This window comes from Amblyomma mixtum, chromosome 3 (genome assembly GCF_055824585.1).
Source record: "Amblyomma mixtum isolate Tamu chromosome 3, ASM5582458v1, whole genome shotgun sequence".
Lineage (NCBI taxonomy): Eukaryota > Metazoa > Arthropoda > Arachnida > Ixodida > Ixodidae > Amblyomma > Amblyomma mixtum.
Window position 1 is genome coordinate 312,578,607 of NC_143014.1, and position 16,036 is coordinate 312,594,642.

Consider the following 16,036-nt stretch of genomic DNA (forward strand, 5'->3'; position numbering starts at 1 on the left):
GTCACGACCGACCAATAGGAACGGGGCAAATGAGACACTTTTGGGACAATTTCCGATTGAGATGATTTTGAGCGACTCGTAATTGTGCCCCAGGAAAAAACTCAACGACGCTGTCCTTCGTTCCAGTGCACTGCGGAGCAGCACCTGTCACCGGTGATGTACTGCGAGTAATTGCACCGAAATTTTAGTCGCAACAACAAGCACATATATAAACCAGGAGTTCTGTAAAATATTCATTAGAGGTGCGAAGGTACAACTTGATAAAGAAAAAAAGTGCCGATGGAAACAAAGTCACTATATGTATACCCAAAACATCGCAACAAGGTATATAAATAGACGTATGTCTCCATTATATCTACGTATCTAAGCAAAAGTCACAGTACACGGGCCTCTAAATTTCTCCTCAATAGAAATTCGATGGAGGCGAAAATCTAGGGGCCCGTGTACTGGGCGATGTCAGTGCAAGTTAAGGAACCCCAGTTGGTCAAAATTTCCGCAGCCCTCCCTACGGCCTCCCTCATAGCCTGAGTTGCTTCGGGACGTTAAACCCACATAAACTATAAACTCTCTACAGTGCGTCAAACGAAGCAAATAAACATCTTGCGCAATCACAAATAGTGAACTTCACACACGGAAAGACAGACGATACAGTCAAGAACAAAACTATGATAGCAGAAGTCGCGTTATGTACTTGGGCCATGCTGTGGTCGCGACAGCGCCTTATGGTTAGAATAATAGAGGAACGATGCAGAACTAAATACGAAAGTGCGTATTTTTTAACTGCCTGCACGGCGACAATTATTCTGCACCCATAATTACAGAAGGATATTCCTTTGGTTCAAAGAAAAAGTACCAGCAGTTGGCTAAAAAGGAAAGAGAAGGACAAACGAAAGCCACGAAGGATGTCACAAGTTGAAATAACCAATATCCGAGTGTGCGTGTTAGGAAACGCCGCAAGGGTAGGGCTTTCAATAAGTAAGGTTAATCAAGATCGGTTACTGGTGTCCTCAAAATTTTTGTATTCGCATGGTAATTTTGATCATGATGCTAACAGTATGCTTGCGTTACTTGACCCCAGGTGCATGGGCGTTGGCACGAAATCCAACCCGAGTTAGCAATGTTCGCACCAAAATGTCTTTTTTAGTCTAAAAGGCATTATAGGTGACAAAATCCAGAACGACTTCTGGCGCCGGTGGTTGTTTTGGTCAACGGTGCGTGACAGTTCGAAAATATTTCGGGGGGGGGGGGGGCCTGGAGAGCCCCATAAGCACCCCCCCCCCTGGCTACACCCCTTATATATACCCAGGTGTCCCAGCTAAATGTAACCAAGCACATTGGGGCAGAGAAGTGAGGGAGTAGCTGGTCACGTGACAACTTTCTTTTAAGGCCAATAAATGAAGCTACGTAAATCGTAACTTGACTGAAACAGCACTACTAGCGGTTTTTCGAGGTGATCTAAAACTTTTGCATTGAAGTCAATAATTACAAAGTTAGCTAATTAAACTTAACTAATTAATTAACTTTGAAGAGCGAAAAAAAAAATACTCAAGACTAGGCCACGCGACTATGAACAACCCTGAGTTGGTTTCACTGGACTAGAACACTTCGCCTTTTTTAAAATTTTGGTTACATTTAGCTGCGACACCCGGTATATAGCCTGAGTCGCTTCGGGAAGTTAAATCCCATAAAACGAAACATATATGTAAGGGGGCGCTATAACGCTCCCCAGGGGCTTAACGCTCCTTGTCCACTAAGTTTGCTTCTTGCGCTTCAAGCCAGTCAATCCGCCACAACAGAACTTGTGCAACAGCACAACGACCCAAGGCCAGCGCTGCGTCTCGTAACTTTTCTCCCTGTGGCCTCGTGCCATTGCAGTATTGCAGCAGAGATCATGTCTGACCAACCGGCCCTCAGTTAATGATGCATAACAGAAAGAAACATCACCGCGTTTTTGAGTAATATGATAAAATATAGGAACATTAGTTACGGAGATTGTGTTCATTGGCATACAAGCGTTTAAGGTTATATAAAAGGGCACAAGTCGGCTGCACTGCTCAAGGCTGATCTAATGTCGGTTAACGACTTTCTGACACGTCCACGCAACGGCTAGATCCCGGACTATTCTCCCAAGAACTTCACCCCAGGAAAGCTTCGCGCTAGGCCGGTGGCAATCTTGTACCCATTATAGAGAGGTTCGCACCCGGCGGTACAGCGGATCTAACTCTGGACCTCCCTGCAACGACGCAGCGGCGGCTCTTCTTCGCCCTTTCAGGGGAGCCAAAATGTGATTTTCTTAGTTAATTGTGGCGTCGTTTCAAACTGACCTTGATTGGCTCGGCTGATGAAGCCTTTCCTGCCTGCCTCGTCGAACTGGGACGTCAGCTGAACCCCTGCAGTGGCTGGAGCCTCGGAATTTGGGTCAGGCTATAGCTTCACAGAAATTCGAAGGCCTCAGCTATTACTGGCGCCTTACAACGTCCAGGTCGTGTTAGCTGTTCGCATGACCGTAGCCAACAACGGCAGATCTTATATCACTGATGAAAGAACTCTTGCCAAAGTGCCAGTGCCAGCTCGTCGTCAAAGCGCGGTGTTGTCGGAGTTCCTTCATCGATGAGAGAAACCGCCTTGCACGGACGAGGCCTTCCCAAAGCTTCACCCACAGCAGCGAAAGGTAGGTCTTTTCGAAGACATTGAAATGTGCCGGAAGAAAGCCGTTCGGAAGTTTCGCTGAGAACTCCACCCTCGATGGACCTCGTCTTCTCCGCAAAGTCCTCGAACGGTGCCCTCAGGAATTAGGTGAAGTGCCTAGAATCACCAGAAAAAAAAAGACACCTGCGCACAGGACGTGCCATTGAAACGAATTCACCGCAGACCACGACGCGGTGTTTTATTGTAGTTCTCGCGCTGTAGTGAATGAAATTACATTGCATTACATGCCGCAGAATTTATTAAATGTCTGCATCAGAGTTCGTCGAATTTATTGCTTAAATAGGCAAATAGCTTTATTGCTACACCTTCAAGGTATTTGTCCCGTTGCTCTTGGAGGCAAGTTCTTAAAAGCAAAGTGAGACAATGAAGGTGACATTTAAAGTAGATCTAAAAACATCTCCACCAATAACATATTGCCACGTCCATGCCTTTACTAAGCGCACCAACAACCATCCCATCCCTTTCTTGTGATAATGCATTTATGACAAGTGTTACTAATGCAACAAGCCTGCGCAGCTCACAAAAACAGAATAACTCAGAGCACCTCATCACTATTCGATGGCACGCAAAAAGAATCACAAACTGCAGTGATGGTGCGACAAGCACTGATAACAAAAACATGTAAGAACACGTTTTTGGTGCCACCACTGTACACAAGTATAGAAGGCAGGCAACAGTGGGAGGCAAATGCAAACAACTTTGCAAGGAAAAACTTGGTACAGTTTTAACGTACCTAAACGCAGTGCCGCCGCGGTGGCTCAGTGGTTATGGTGCTCGGCTGCTGACCCGAAAGACGCGGGTACGATCCCGGTCGCGGCGGTTGAATTTCTTTGGAGGAGAAATTCTATACTCCGTTTCATACATCCGGTGCAACGCTGCCAAAGCTAGCGCTCCTTTTTGCGCAACCTGCATCCGTGACACAAAATAGTGCGTTGCTTGTGGTGAGCGAAAAGTAACAAATGCTTTGCTGGCAGGCTTCGTGAATAATACTTTTGTCATCAGCGTGACAAAAAACGCTGCTATTGCGAGCGAATCGATCGAGATCTGTGATTTTGTATTTTGCGCTGGTCGTATTTTTCCATTTCACGTTTTCGCTGTCTCCGCCACCCTGGCCGTGTTTACTCTTTCCGTCCGGCTCCCTTTCACTTTTGAGAAAATGGCGTCCTGCTCAGCGGCCGCGGCCACCCTCCTGTACGCATTTTCGCGAAGGTTCGTGCATCTAAGCTGTCAAGGAACTCCCGTACCAGGATCCGTTTTCCGCAGATGTCTGTTCGGGAAGTACTGAGTGCTGTGAACGAGGACACCGGAGTATAGGAGTATATCCCCGTACCGTTGCCAAAATCAAGGCGGAGCGTTTGTGTTGGCCTCTGGCGTCTCCGAAGAAAAGACCTAGCGACGTGAAGATTTCAAGCTCGCGAACAGTCAAGAATGCAGCTTCACAGTCCATGCCATCCGTCTGAAAGTGCACAGTATGTACGCGAAGAGGAAAGTCCCAACCTGGACAGTGTGCTAAAGGCTGTCAATGAGGACGACGACCTGCCGAACTTCAAGAAAACGACGTTGTGGAGGTTGATGAAGGACATCGGATTCACATTCGAAAAAAGAAAACGGAATTAACCTTGCACTGATCGAGCGAAGTGACATCATTGCCTGGCGTCGCAGGTACCTGCGGGCGGTCAATGCATTCCGAGAACAGGGCAGGTACGAATCGTTCCTTGCTTATTTTCTTACGCAGCACGTTTAGACTGTCTTCACATAGAGCTTGATGTTAGCGTGGCAACCTCGTAGTCGTAACAGTGATTGCTGCTTGAGAATGAGACATTTAAAGGAAATCGTCTTAACCACGTTGCTGTTGCGGACCTTTTGCGCAGAGGTGGCGTTTCACAGCCAGTTCTGCGCTACGTTTGGGTGGTGTACGCGTCTGCATGGGTCAGATTTAATCGCTAAATCCGAATTGGTGCGGCAAGCAAAAACAACAAAACTGCCAAAAATGTCGTAGCACCGCAATGGGCAGTGCCATCTCGTCGTCTTCGTTAGGAACGAATAAACACCCACCGTACACTGCCCGTTGCTCCAGTGGTGCGAGTTACTGGCGCTACTGCTGCGAACGTTGGGAATTTTTGTTCGAAGTCGCCGCAAGTGAAGAGATTTCAGATGTTATCGAATTAGTCAAGTAACCCATGCAAACATACAGTGAATATGAACTGGCTATCAAATGCCCCCTGGGCGCGAAATATAATCCCGAACGAGGGAGCAATAAAGCCGAGATAATTCTTTTTTCTCGAATGTCTTTGAGCGGCTTTTTGTGAGCCAGTGGTCAGCAGTGTGTTTGTTGCAGTGCATTGCCTGCTTACATGCTGCAGTATGTTTGTTTACTTAATAGCATTAACTCGTGCACTCGGTTGTTTCACATTTACAGGTGCATCATCTACCTAGATGAAACCTGGGTCAACGCAGGGCACACAAAAGAATACGTCTGGCAGGACAAGACTGTGAAGTCATCTCAGGATGCTTTCCTGAAAGGTTTAACAACGGAATTGGCTGCGCCTTCGGGCAAGGGGGCCACTGGCTGTTTCCAGAATAAACCATTTCTCGCAAACACTGCGGAGTCAACATTCTTTATTGTCCTGTCTCATTTATAGAATATTTTTTCCTAGCGTTGTACAACTTTTTCTGCATTCTTACTTGACGCTCCCACAGCTTACAACTCTTTTTACCTGGGAGCATGAAAATCCTGCCTGAGCAGCTTCTGCTCTTCTAGGTGAGCAGGGAAATAGAGACAAGCTGACTTGCCTCTGTATTGCCTTCATATACATTTGTGCACGACAACAAATCTGTAACTCTTGAGGCAGTACTGTTTTCTGTCGCTGTGTGAATCAACACTATGTTCTAAATTTAACACGACACAGGAAACAGGCCATGTCGAGGTGGTGTGTGTAAAAATATTTTGACCCATCAGTTTAAATATACTGCTCTTTTTCCGCATATAATAGCCAAGTTCTAGAGCTATCTTCAATGACAAAGGAAAACGCGCTTTGCTTAAAAACGAAAGACACCTTAACAAAAACAAAAGAATTGCAGATATGCACAAGAATGTTACGCATACAGAGTAAGAAAATAGGCGATTAAGAAGTCTAGATTATGTTTTCTGCGCTCCTGTATTCTAAATTCTAAATCAGCACTCTAAATTGACATCTCGCTTCTAAACTCTACAGCACAGTGCCAAAGTCGGTCCCAGACTGTTTTGGCAAAGACTGGATCAGCCGCTAACCGGTTGCTCAGAACAATTCATAACATGCCAGATACCTTAAGAGAGGCCCACAAAAGAGTGGGTTCCTCGGCAACAGAGAAATCGAAAGTTGCACACGGCCACTTGTTACCTGGGCCACTGTGCTTATTAATTAAACCCGACGAATGAACGTCATCTTCCGCTCAAATCTCTAGCTTGCATCTAAAAAGTATAGTCACAATGCTGCAGAATCGGGAAGAAAACCGCCACTGCTGACCAAAAGCCGGTGCGAGCTCACTGACAACAAATTTCAGGCAGCTCACATTAACGCGGTATGCATCAAATGAACAGATGCGTGCAGTTTTTTTTAGAACATGGCATAATACGGGTACGGGTACGGGTGTCCCCCGCCCCGCGGTACCGATTCGCGCACGTGCTGGCACGAATGTGTATTTGTGTTTGTTTTTATTTTTATTTTGTGGTGGAGAGAATGTTCTACCCCGCACGTGCTGGCACGACTGTGCGTTTGTGTTTGTTTTTGCTTTTGTTTTGCAATGGAGAGGGTTGTTTACCTTATAGAAGCTGGAGGGCTGGCCATGCCCTTGAAGAACCAATCATGTTAAGAGTGCAACATGATTGGAAGCTACTAAAGGTGGGCCGGGCTTCTAGGTCTTTAAAACCGGGCCCCGGAGCCGGAATAGGGGTTCTGCGCTAAGGTGAGATGCTATGCATCTTCGGCTATGCCTATAGGGACCTCCCCTAGTGTTAGCCAGTTCCACCTTTTTGTTGTTTTGTATCTTTTTGCCCTTTAATTTGTCTCGAGTGCCTAAACTTGTATATGCTGTAAATATCTGTATATAAATTTTTAAGTTTCCCTTGATACCTGCGTGTCAACTCATCGTAAGACCGTCTCTGACGAGGCACCCCTGGTGCGAAGATACCGTTGCAGTCTTCAAGTGAACAAACCGTCTCTGGCGGGGCACCTCTGGTGCGAGGAAGGAAGATAGAGAACCTGAACTTTACTGTGTGTCAAAGTTTAACGTGATGCGGCTGCGGCGATAGCCTTGTCTTCTCGCGCAGCGGCCCGCGAAGATCTGTCCGCGTCGCCTCGACTTCGGCTTCCAGTCGAGGATATTTGTTAATACGAAAGCATTTCTAGGCTATGTCGGCGGAGTCGTGTCACCAAAACGTGTCCGCAGAAGTTGTGACGTTCTCAGAAGAGGTAGCATCAAACGAGTGGTTGCGATCGAAAGAGGATGATGTGAGGATGCTGCGCAAGAAGAAATTATGCCGATAGGACGATTAGTTAACTAATTAGAGTAAAAAATGTCGAATAAACGGCAATATAGTGCTCAGACAGGAAAACTGCCGTGAACGGCAAAATAATAGAAAAATAGGCAAAGGAGCGAATGTAAAGTTTGACATGAATTTAGATGTTTTGGTTGATAATTAATCAAACAAAAAGGTTTCGTAGACATAGATTGATTAGTTAATTATTTATCAACAAAACCATTGGACGGTTGATTAGGTGGGACGGCGCGAAATTTGAAAAACCAAAAATGGTTGATTGAGATAAAAGAAGGTATAATCCGAGTAAATAAATTGATACTTAATTAAAGCATAAGATAATTAAGCTATTTCAGCAGTGAAATTAGTTACCAAACAAAAGAAAACCATAAAGAGAGGAAAAGAGAGGCGACCAGTGCCAAGGAGGCGTCAATGCTCTCGCATTCACCCAATGCAGGTCGCCACAGTGATCTCTAATTTTTTGTTTCTTTCCATTTGCGTACGTACGTGCGTTGCTGACAAGGTTCTAGGTCGGTGTTGGTGAGCGTATGAGTGTTTTCGCGCTGAAAGCGGCGCAACGAACAAGGACGCGTTGTACCATACAACAGGACAAGCACTTGTCCTTGTTTGCAGCGCTGCTCTGCAATTCACAGAAAAATGAACCAACTAGCCCAGACCGGTAACCCTGCGCACAGCTTCTTAGGCGCCGGCTGCGACGACTCTGTACGCCACGCACCTCGCAAATGATACCCACAACAGTACGCTTCAAGAACCCTACTTCCCATCCAAGGGCGAATTCTCCACTCCTCAGTCATCAGCTGTGGAAGTTGGGTGAAACTGAAATAAGCGAACGTTTGTCGCCCTACCGCTGTGGTCGCCAGCATTGCAGTCCTGAAACCGATGTCTAAAGCGGAGCTGTCACTGAGCCTGGCAGATTCCGGCGATGCACAGTTGCTGAAGCCGGCAGCTAGCACACGCAGTTCCGTCACAAATAGAGTGCATCAATTGCTCGAATTTTCATTTGTCATAGGGAGTAAGCACTGTTTACAAGTTGTTTTTGCGTTTAAGAGCAAAAAATGTAACCAGATTTAAAACCTCATTTGCAGCAAAACTTATTACAAGAAAGCTTTCAAGGCCGTGTGAGGGCTGCATATCTACACTTCCCTTATGCTCTAGCCGAATTTTGTCCTCAAGTAATGGCAGCAATATGCAAGACCGTTTTTTTATTTCGTTTTTGTTGCGAAAGCGCTACCTCAAACATGAAAGCGCGTTGCAAGCATGAAAGCGCATTGCAAACATGAATAAAAATTCAAAGATTAAAATTTCTTTTGTTACTCAAAAATAATACCCTGATTTACTTCTTAAACCGATCACAATGCGACTAACACGACATCGTCACACGGAATCACTAACACAGCACAGCGTTAGAATCAATGCTTTCAAGTACTCATTTTCTCCTCACGCAATAACTCAATGGAATGAACTCCCACCTGAGGTTGTAAACAGCATCGATGCCATTGAGAAAGTTGCTTATTGACAGTTGCTGAGTTGTTTTTCCTTGCTCTTTACTATGTTCTATTATTCATGTGTTAGCTTTTAGCGATGTAATTGCCGCGTTTCTTTTTATGTATTTTTTGGCCCTCCTGTTTCGACCGATCAGGATGTGCAGTATTCTATAAATAAATAAATAAATAAATAAATAAATAAAATGAAGTGCGCTGAACAAACTCCGAACTTGTCGACATCCGAATTCACGTCCTTCCATTTGACCCGCGCTAGCCATTCGCGCCAGCGTCTTTCCGACACCAGCCGTGCCTTCTCAAATTCATTAATGGGCACTGTCAATAAGTAGCAGAACCTAGGCTCCACTTTTTTGTTCTTAACCTTCTTCTTTTTCGTCTGAGAGTGACGACTGCACTCAATGAAAAGCGAAAACTCTATGGAACCATGGACACAGGTGGTAGTACTGCGTCACTTACTCTGCGTACGAGAAAAGGCTAGCCGCACCACAAAATGGCAGCTAGTCTTAGTTTGCATCGGTTTACGGACGTAGGTGAATATTCCCTTTATGTACACATTGACTTTTTTTTAATACACGCCTTCTCGTACATGTGCTTGGGTGGGTAGGCGTGTTACTTCCAACACAATGAGCATTTGTTCACGTCTGCAGCGGAAGAACAGCAGCAGGTCAGCATCTTCTGCGCGCTGGCTGAGCACACCTCGATGTGCCACTTGGTGCTGCACTTTCTGCAGTGCGGATGTCCCCATGCCACCCTGCCGCTGACCGACCGCCTTCAGGAGCTCTTTCGGGAGGCGAGGATGCAGCAGTCACACCTTCCCGAGGTGCGGCGGAAGGTGTCCACCACGCTGGAGCTCGTTCAGAACTTCATGCGGTTGATTCCACTGCCATCATCGCGTCTAAGTGCAGCGCCACGCAAGCAAAACACATCTGGTGCACCAGTGCAGTTCCTGGATATTGTGCCCACACGTGTACGGCACAACAGCACCGCATGACAACGCAGGTTGCTTCTGTGAGGGTCTCCATAGATGCTGCAGAGGTCTCAAAGCCACCCATGAGGCTATCTGCTCCCGACAGAGTGGTTGAGAGTGAATCGTGCGCCTGAATGTCTGCTGTGCCTGTCGACCACTATACCCCGCAAAGTCGGCTAGAGAAGGATCCGGTATCGATCCTGTGTACGCCTCTCCTCACTGTGTGGGAGGACCTTCCACGCCGGACCGCCTCCGCGGCGCGGCCATCAACAAACACACCTGACTACATCCTGAAGCGCCAACCAGTGGACTCCCCAGCTGTTGTTGCCACGCCAGTTGTTCTTCAACGGAGCTTCAGAGAAGAACATGCTGACACCTTTCCAACACCCCACAGACCTCGGCAAGGACGTCAAGCCAACACCAGATCCATCGGTTAGAAGGGGCAGATCTGCCATGTCAGACTCCAACAATTCGGAAGCGAGCCCTCACCTGAACACCACTGGCCAGAGCCTAGGAGACTCCTCCATGCTGTCTCCGCCTGAGGAGCAGGCAAATGGTGAAGAAGCAAGTCATTCAGTTGAGACAGAAATGTCCAATGACCGATCCAGCCAGTTCATGATTTCCAGGGCAGTGACAGCGACGACTCTGGCACTGATCTGAAAAATATAATTCAAGGACCGGTTCGCTCCCCATAGCCGGCGCCAGAGCAGCATGTTTCCAGTTTGCAGCATGCTCCCAGGTTGGCGCCTGCTCCCAGCGTGCATCCCAGAAGTGCCGACCGGGATGCATATGGGAACATGACACCGGCCCCAGATGCTGGTCATATATCTTCCACCGAGCTCAAGCTGCTGCTGTCAAAGTTCCTGATTCAAGAGAGTGCCAGGTGCCTGCACTCCCCACTGCAGACGATTCCGCTGTTGCTGGGCCTGCTCAGCCAGAAGCTCAGGAGCTACTATCTCACCAACAACTGCAGCTACAGCACCAAGCCTTGCAGAGAAAGTGTGGAGACGTCGGATGAAGAGGACCTGGATGGAACGCCAAAAAAATAGTCGGCCACTTTGCTTGCCACATGGAACAGATTTCAGCGTAGCCTTTGTGGTGATGGTAGGTGAGGTAGAAAAGGCAATAGCCAGCTTGGCTGCTGCTGCTCCACACGTTGGCACTGCACAGATCGGCACTTCATATGTCGGCACTGCACGCGTTTACACGCCAGAAGTCTGTACTGCAAGCTTCGGTACTGCAAACTGTGGGACTGCACACTTCGGCACTGAGAATGTCGGCAATGCACAGGTCAGCACTCCTCAGTTTAGAATGCCTGCTGAAGCGGAAACGGCCTCTCATCTCTGCAAATTTACTGTAACTAGATAGTAGAAAACCCACCAAACAGAGCCTGTCTGAGGCGTCATCAATCTTCCTGCGCCTGCCAGCACTCGCAGAGAGAGAGAGAGAAAGAGAAAGCATTTAATGCATATAACGGTCGGATGGGCCCTCATTCCAGGAGGCCATTGGCTTTTACCGCCGCTCTTGCCCGGTACACAAGCGACAGCTGGTCTTCCGAATGTGAGCTGTACAGCTCCGCCTTCCAGTCCTCAGTTGTTGAGCCATTGATTCTTGGTATAGCTGACTTTTTCTTGTATGCCCATACGATATGGTATAAGTCAGCCACTTCACCGCAGAAGGCGCAATGCAGATCGTGCGAATTTGGAAAAATATATCGCTGAACTTGACAGGATTTATATAAGTATTGGATTTCAATTGCTTAAAACGACCCCTTGCTCCTTGTTTAGATTTTTCTGCGGTTCTGAGTATAGATTCCTCGCTAATATCAAATGCTTGAACAAATACCTATAGCTTAATAGTGGTTGAGAATTATGTTCCTGCAAATGGGACCTGTTTGAGTAGCCTGTGGGCAGGGGCGTGAGCGCCTTTGTTTCCAATGTCCGCAGAGTGTCCTGGAGGTCATATGACTATTGATTTAAAGTCTGTGCATTATTTAGTTCACAGTATTCTGTTTACGTGTTTACCAATCCTTCTTCTTGTATAGTTAAGACATGGAGCCTGGGAGTCCGTACTTGCACACGAGACCTTCCTGGAAACCATCGCCAACACTATCGCTGCTTCCTCAGCCTAGGCGATTCCCTGGCATCGAATTAAGGCCCCATAAACTAATTTCCCTTGCGCATCCGTGCATGCTATTGTTGATATCCCAAAGAAGTCCTGCCTCTCCCATCGCGCCCACATTCTCCTGACGGCCTTTGCCCCTTTGGCCTAGCATTTCTTCTTTTCTTATGATATCTCGGATGTATATTTCTCGGAATATGCTGCACCTCGATCTTGCTTCGAAGCTGATCTCCCAAGTCCTCTCTGTCCTCCGTGGACCAAATGCACAGGAGCTGTAGTCTGTTGAGTACGTCACTTCCGGCCCTGCTTCCTGCTAGTCGTATCCTCTGCGATATTGAATGACCTACAGAAATTTCATCAACATTTTGTGAACGCTCATGAGGAGTAATTTTTCTGTTCCTGTGTTGATCGGGATGCCAAGTGTTCTTTTATATACTTTGCGCATTATTACGCCCATCGTGTTCTTCTCACTTTTCATCCATTTCAGATATGGTGCTGTGTAAGCGATCCTGCTCACAATAAAGGCCTGCATTAACTTTATGCATTCTTTTTTGTTAAATCCATGCTTATGGTTTGATACCTTACTCATGATTCTCGCCGCTTCCTCAGTTGTTGCCTGCAATCGCCTAATGTTGTTGCCCTTGGCGTCTATCAACAGACCTTAGATTTTCGCAAGTGGCCCCTCTTGTATTTGCCCTCCCCCCATGGATACTATAACAGGGTCAGAGTCTCCTGTTTTCCTAAATATTAGTAACACCTACTTGTTTGGCGCGCATTGGAGTCCACAGCTATTAGCCTATTGTTGACGGTATCCGCAGCACATTGGAGTCTTTCCTGCATGCCCCCGACTGACCCTCCGGAGCTCCAAATCGTAATGTCGTCAGAATACAGTGCGTGCCTGTCACCCTACATGCAGTCCAGCCAGCTCGGTAATAAAATAGGTCAATTTTGAAGAGCAAAGGGGACAGCATTGCCCCTGCAGTGAGCCCCTACTTCCCATTCCCGTGAACTCCGACTTTACTTCCGCGACATTGAGCCTAACTTCGGTTGGAGAGAATCTCTTTGATATAATTATACGTCCTTACAACACAACTGCAGTCCTGTGTATTTTTTACTCTAATATCATGTTTGACATCATCAAATGCACATTTGATGTCAAATGCTACAATTGCTGCGGTCTGATAGCCTCTAGGTTCGTCGATGTTGTCTTCTTTTTGCTGTAAAAGGTCATCTTGAGTCGAAAGGTTTGGTCTGAACCCAAACATCCTGTTTGTAAAGAGGCCACTTTTGTCTCAATGTATGTATTTTTCTATTGTACATAACACGCAGTTTAGAACAGCATTGTGGTGAAAAAGAAGTCGATCCTGTTATTGAGCAGCCCGCTGTCATCATCAGTGTTCCTGAAGCCTCAGAAAGCGAAAGAGAATAAGAGGAGGAATCCGGTGTTGATTTGTCAGTCATTCTACTATTCTACATATTTTTTTTTCTCCGCACATATACCTCCTTGGCATTCATCACTGTACCTTGGCCAGTCCCCCCGCGCGGGTATGTGCCATGCTTATTGTGGAGAAGAAGCAGAAGACACCACCTCAGAAGTGCTATTTTCTGTGAAGAAGAAGTGCTCTAGAGATTGAAGCCCACTCGAATGGAGAGCCCAGAAGCCAGCTGGTCGAGGAGCTCTAGCCCGAGCACCAGGGAGACTGAGGCACCACTGGCCGAGCTCAGTGACATGCAGCCGTCGCCGTCAGTGGAACGTCTCAAAATCGCAATCGCACGTGAGCTCTCAGCAGGGCTGATGACGCCAGCAGCCGATGTGGAACCCCTGTGGGTTGAGCGGTCTCTTCCCAACGATGCTCTCTGCCCTGTGAAGGAGGGAGAATTGTCCCCAATACCTCATGGCCTCCACCCAAAAGGTACGCTGATGACACCGGCCAAAGAAATACACTTTGAGGACAAACCTGTACCAGTCATCGAGTCTTCTGGCTTTGTTCCAATTGTGGACAGTCCTCTTTTTGAAGCTGGAAGAGGAGTACTCATCGCCGCAGAAAAGGAGCCACCTGTTCCTGCCGGTGTTTCTCTTCCTTTGGCTATGATCACCCCTTTGGATTGCACCCCATCGCCGGCTGATTCGAGAAGGATGGAAAAGATACCTGTAAAGCCATCACTTCCAGCAGCAAGCTCAGAACATTCAGCTCCACAGCGCACTGCACCTAAAGTTGAGCATGATGAAAGTGGCGCAGGAAAAGCTGTAAAGACACCTCAGCGTTCAGCTGAACTACACAGGTGGCATAAAGTTGTGACCATTTCCTACAACCTCAGAAAAATGCCGAAGATTGCTTCGAATCAAGAGGAACGCAGTTCTGCAACAGCGACACCACGTGTATCATGTAAGAAAAGCTGTTCTGTGCCACAATCTCAAAATTCACCAGCTACTCTGATCAAGGCTGGGCCCAGCAGGGAGTCGAAAGGTAGGCCCACAAGCAAGGCATCACCAGCGCGCAATATAAGGGCTACAAGCGAGGAACCAGTGTCAGCACAAAGCATAAAGCCGAAGAGGATGCCATCGCAGCTCTCTGCTAGAAGAACATCGGCAACCAGCAAGAGCACAGGTGCACCTACCACCAAGCATGCATCACAAAGTCCTAGGCGGAAGTCAGAGACGTCCATTCCTAGAGGAAGAAGCAACTTGAACGCCAGTTCAGGAAAAAGGCTGCCCACATCCAGCTCTCATAGGCAATCAAAGACGCCCAGCCCTAGAAAGGCAGGGGAAGCCAGGAAGCAGTCTGCAATGCCCAGCCCCAAACGGCAGCAACAAACTAGGCAAGTGAAAGCACCTAAAAAGGCTCACACTCCAATTCTTGCAAGGCAGGAGGCAGCACAAGGCGCTAGGGGGCAGTCCAGAGCAGGCAGAACCCGGCAGAAGACGCCAATGACGCATAGCCCTCGAAAGCCTACTGCTCAGACACCGAGCCCTGAAAAGGAGCCACGTGTGCGCCGTTATACCAGTGACAAGAGTCCGAGCCCTTCTAAGACTACGAGAGCCAGGCGGCGCTTTTCCGCCACAAGCGTAGTGCAGAAACGACAGCCAGTGTCAAGCACCGTTAAGGACAAAACTCCAATAGAGAGGATAAGGTGCAGGCCTGCAAGAACTTCCCCTTCCTCTGATCCTCTACAAGAGCCTGCACCGACAGCACCTCATCAAAGATTCCATCTGGCTCCAGACAAGCCGATAACTCCCAAAGAACATGCGTCATTATCACTCAAGCAGAGTCGCAAGCTAGCAAGTGCTGCCAAGAAAATCAGAAGGGTGCAGCGCCGTTCCTCTTCTGCGCACGTACAGGAACGCTTACAAGAGGCCGGTTCCGGCGCAGGCAAAGTTTCCAGCCAGGTGGCAGGCGACAGAACACCAAGGCGTTCCTCTGCCACAGCTGCTGCAGAGGAGCAGCTGCATACGTCGGACCGACGCAGTTCCCGCCTGACACCTGGCAGGCAGCGGGGTCCTGAAGGGCGCACTGCAACACCACCGACCATGGTTCTCGACACAGGACTTCTTCAGCAGCTATTACCCACCATGCTCTTGAAAGCATTGTTGATGGCGATGGTACTGGAAGTGACGCAGAGACAAGTCCTCACACGAGAAATCGAAGCCATCCAGGCAAGCCGGACCAGACTGCGCAGCCAAAAAGGGCTCCTCTGCCTCACCGCAGCCGTCGGCTCTATAGCAGCGCAGCGCTGGACAGAATTGCTGAAGTGCCTGACGCCGAAGCAGAGCAGCAGCTGGAGCCAACCTCCACGGCACCCCGCAGCCATGGCTGAGCCAGCAGAGTCGGCTGATAGAGGCTCCAACACAAAGCCACCGATGGACCTCTTGTCGCCGTCCGTCACACGGCAGCTCCAGTTGCAGAAAGCTGAAGGAAAGTCTGCTGGTCCCAAGTCGTCCCCTTCTTACGAGCGAGGAGGGAATCCTAAAATCGGGTCAGCGGAGGACCGTCGTGATGGTGTTCGTGCTCAAAACGACACCGAAGAGGAGCAGAAGGGCAGCTGCAAGCTCCTCAGAATTCCAGAAGACGTCCAGACTGTCAATGATTCGTTAAAATCTTAAGCTGAGGCAGCCAACAGTTCCAGTGTACCGAACGACCCCATCGCCATCCACCAGGACACCCAGAACTAACAGCACGACAAGAGATGAATAGTGGTTAC

At 48.1% G+C, this 16,036-nt stretch overlaps 1 pseudogene; it reads left to right on the plus strand.

The window, feature by feature from the left end:
* Positions 1-8,125: 8,125 nt before the first annotated feature.
* The window catches only part of LOC149355633 (uncharacterized), a 430,506-nt pseudogene continuing 422,595 nt past the window's right edge, over positions 8,126-16,036 (plus strand).